Below are 4,230 nucleotides of genomic sequence, written 5' to 3' on the forward strand. Positions count from 1 at the left end.
ACTACAGGACTGTTTTGATCACGTGTACTGGGACCAGTTCCGGGCAGATGTTGTGCTGACAAAAACAATCCGCGTCTACCCCAACCAAAAACCGTGGATTAATAGCGATGTTCGAGCTGCCTTGTCAGCGCGGATGTCTGCTTTTAAATCCAGGAATCCAGAAGATCGCAAACATGCCAGCTATGATCTCAGGAAAACCATCAAAGCCACAAAAAGACAATATATAAACAAAGTTGAAGAACATTTCAACACCAACGAAGCAAGAAGCATGTGGCAGGGCATCAACAACATCACAGACTTTAAAGGGAAACAAACCAGCGACTGTGAACATTGCCGCCTCTCTACCGGATGAGCTAAAAAACTTTTATGCTCGTTTCGAGGCTCACAACCACGCCCACACAGAGATCACTCCCACGGCTGCTGCAGAAGATGTGAGTGCACTCTCCGTCTCTGTCATGGATGTAACCTGATCCTTCCGACGGGTAAACATCCACAAGGCTGCGGGTCCTGATGGCATCCCAGGCCGTGTGCTCCGAACATGCACATCCCAACTGTCCAGTGTGCATCTACACACACTGGACTATACACACACACTGCATTTAATTTAGTATAACAATCTATCTGACAATAAGCTATCGGTACCACAGGACATTTCTGTATCTGTACAGTCTGTTGCACCTTACCTGTTATATATATATATATATAAATTAATAATTCATACTGTATATAATGTGAAGTGCATTGTAAATATGTCTAGTAGTACACTGTGTGTACTAACTATGTATGAGCACATTGCACCTTTTCCACATTTTCCGCGTTTGGACATTTCAACTGGTACTTTTTTAACCTGTTTGTAAATTGTTCTGATTTCTGTTTCTTAACCATTGTATGTAAATGGTTCTGCAATTTCTGGAGCTCGCTCCCAAAAATTTCACTCACCATGTGCTGTGGTGATGTGACAATAAAGGTTACTTGACTTGACTTGACTTTAGAGTGTCAAATGTAATTAAGGATAAACTGGGCAGGTGCTTAATCATTCAAGGTTGACTGCTATCAGAAAATATTAACCTACTGAATGTATAATGTAGATGACTCAGGTTTTCTTTACAAATTTATTTCTTATTTTGTCTAGCCTCTGAGGAAAATACGTATTAGCAGCAGATTTTAACTGTACACCTGATCCTGCCGGGGATTGGTCCACAGGTTTAGACAAGTCTGATAATAGATGTAGACTAACCATTCACCGGTTTATTATGTTGGCTTGTAGAAGCCAACATTCTGTTTTCCTTATTCTTCTTAGACAAAAATTAATTGCTATACCTCCTAGGGCTTTCGAACCACATGCACCAAAATCGGATATGTTCTGAAGTTTGTTGCTATTACTTTTCTCATCGATCCGAGTACCAGTGCTCATGGTACCGGGTCTAAATTGCCCCTTTTCCACTGAGGCAGTTTGAGTGCTGGTTCAGAGCCAGAGCCTAATTTAGAACCAGTTCTTTCTTTTTCGACAGTCAAGGCACGGGCTCTGAACCAGGAAAAGTGGTTCTTAAGTAGCACCAAAACATTGCTGGTCTAGCCATTTGCGTTAGGGGCTGTGGGCAGTAAAGCAACATTCGCCATTGTTGATGTTGTGTTTGTGTTTGCCGCTGCTGTGCTAAAGTTGCTGGGACACGTGACATGTATACAGTGATGTCAGACTCGGCTCTGTGATGGCTCTCTAACCGATGGAAAGGCAAACCGGTTATTAGAAGGTTCGCCAGTTGGAAACAACTTTGAACCAGTACCAGCGTTAGCTCTAAACCAGCACTCGGTTCTATTTGGTGGAAAAGGGGTAAAACGACCTTGCCTTACCTTTTTTGCCATAGACACCCATTATAAAATTTAAAGGTTTATAACTCTGCAATCGTTTGAGCTATCTGCACCAAACTTGGCCAGCTTCTTTAGGGCAATACTCTGGACAAACATTTAAATTGGTGTATCGACTGGCCTTTTGATTTTCCCGCAGCCTCGCCCCCAATATATGCAAAATCAAGCATGTGTACCCACACTCCCCTTAGCATGAAAGCACATAACACTCATGATTTTTAGTTTAGAAATAATTAAAGATAATAATAGTACTGGGTGTGTTTTAATGATAAAAACCCATTTAATTGATTATCTGCACCTAAAACATGTTGCATCATCCCAAATGACACGCATGTGCCACCCACACCTGTGTGAGTGACAGGTGGGAGACAGTAAGCCCCACCCACTCAATGCTAACAGAGACTTTTAGAGTAAACAGCACAAGAACGTCTCTGATATCAACAGCATCAGTAAGATCACCATTTATATAAATCATCATTTAAATCTATTCCTTTAATTTGTCTGGAATCAGAACTATATTAGAGGTTCTAGAAGTTTTCAATGTTCTAGAATGTTAAAAGTTACAGTAATACACTAGATGGGCAAAAATCAGTGTTTGATGTTCTAGAATGGTACACATGTGCAAACACAGATAATGTTAGAAGTCTCTAAATGCTATGGATGGATGCTAAATGCTCGAAATGTTGGATATTCTAGAAGTTACTGGAATTTTGTACATTTTATGCAGCATGTTCTTGTCAGAACACACACTTCCAGGTTGTTGCTGTTGTCTTTTTCCTCATTATGAAAGGACTTTCGGGAACAAAAAAGGTCCTGTGTGAGATCTAGGAAAGCAGACGAACTAAGACAGGCTGCCAGACTCACACAAGAACCGACAAGTGTCATAGTGGTCTTTTACTCTTCCTACAAGTGTGTGTGCAGAGAGGAGGAGACAGATCCAGTGGAGCATAGACTTGTACTGAGGTAAGTCCTGAAGGACCTGCTGTAGAACGTCTCTGGTCTGTCTCACACACACACACACACACACACTGAAATCAAGCATTACATCATAATTTTAGATGTTGTTAAAATGTTATCTCTTCTAGATGTTCTCTGTGTCCTAGAGTGTGCCGTGTCTGATCGTGTTCAGTTCTTCTTGCAGTGTGTTCATGGGGAGCTGCAGCGCATCTTCTCTAGCCGTGGCTCTGTAGCGACCCTCCATCACCAACTGCAGCTGTTTCACCCGAGATTGCAGAGCGAGCAGCTGGATCAGGTTCTGCAAAGGAGAACCACAGAACATTTAATAAGGTTCCAAAGGAAAGGATCCAAAGCCAGATTTGGCCAAGTTTCTAAGCGTAGAACATCAGAGAGGTCAGCAGATTGAAAAAAAAAAAAAATAGGACTCAAAAGGTAGTTCTGGAGTGGAGAACAAGATGATAAATGGCCTGGTTTTAGAGCAGAGAGCAAATGAAAACAAAACCAGGTTCTAGAGCAGATTACAACAGACCAGTCCCTCAAATCAAATCACAACAGTAGAACACAGCAGTTGTACAGATCAAAAATTGAGCTATTGATCAGGTTCTAGCCATGTGAAGTGATTGTTTCTTCTTTTTTTTTTTAAACTTAGGTCTTAACATTACAGACATTTACTTACAGTATTGTCCGCACTATAAGGCGCACCGGATTATAAGGCGCAGTCTCAATTACGGGTCTATTTCTGTACTTAACCCATACATAAGGCGCACCGTATTATAAGGCACATGCTAAAACATACGGTCTACAAAAAAGGTAACAGAAGCAAAACAGTGAGTTTAGTTTAATTTTATTCTACTATTTAACAATACACACACATTATTTTTTAATCAATCTTCTCCCACAAATCCATCAAAGTCCTCATCTACTGTGTCTTCCTAACTTAGCACAGTACATTTTCTTGCTTCCTCCACTTTCGAACCATAGATACATTGATGTTGAATACTTTCAGCTGCTCTATTCCCATTTACAACCATGTAACTGATAGACTGTAGTTTGAATTGTGCCTCGTAAGCATCTGATTTTTAGTGGCGGATGGCAAACCAACTTAAGGTGCATTTACCGCCACCTACTGGACTGGAGTGTGGAGCGCATAATGGTTAGGAAGAAACAAATGTTGTTTTGCAACATACCGGTAGTATACCTACCAGAAGCGTGGCGGAGGTAAGCGTACGTACTGTACGTATTACGTAATGCGTACGTACTGTACGTATTACGTAATGTTCTCTGATTGGTTTATTGCTGCCAGCGTAGTGTATGTATTACGTCCCTGTGGCAGCGGGAACTGGTCCGACAGTCAACCAAGCAGAGCGCTTACCAAGGTCGCACAACATTTTTAAGATTTTTGGAACT

The 4,230-nt window shown here is 41.3% G+C and overlaps 1 protein-coding gene and 1 long non-coding RNA gene across 7 annotated transcripts in view; one reads left to right on the forward strand and one right to left on the reverse strand.

The window, feature by feature from the left end:
- Window positions 1-2,122: 2,122 nt before the first annotated feature.
- LOC113651171 (coiled-coil domain-containing protein 40-like) overlaps window positions 2,123-4,230 on the reverse strand; it is a 9,839-nt gene continuing 7,731 nt past the window's right edge. For all 5 annotated transcript variants that reach the window (XM_047821521.1, XM_047821520.1, XM_047821518.1 and 2 more), the window contains one exon: window positions 2,123-3,121. The gene's annotated coding sequence lies outside the window, so the exon portion shown is untranslated. The remainder of the gene's footprint in view (window positions 3,122-4,230) is intronic.
- The window catches only part of LOC113651173, a 3,169-nt gene continuing 1,408 nt past the window's right edge, over window positions 2,470-4,230 (forward strand). For both annotated transcript variants that reach the window (XR_007144520.1, XR_007144521.1), the window contains exons 1-2: window positions 2,470-2,829; window positions 3,008-3,216. This is a non-coding gene — a long non-coding RNA (uncharacterized LOC113651173). The remainder of the gene's footprint in view (window positions 2,830-3,007; window positions 3,217-4,230) is intronic.

Source organism: Tachysurus fulvidraco, chromosome 12, assembly GCF_022655615.1.
Source record: "Tachysurus fulvidraco isolate hzauxx_2018 chromosome 12, HZAU_PFXX_2.0, whole genome shotgun sequence".
NCBI lineage: Eukaryota > Metazoa > Chordata > Actinopteri > Siluriformes > Bagridae > Tachysurus > Tachysurus fulvidraco.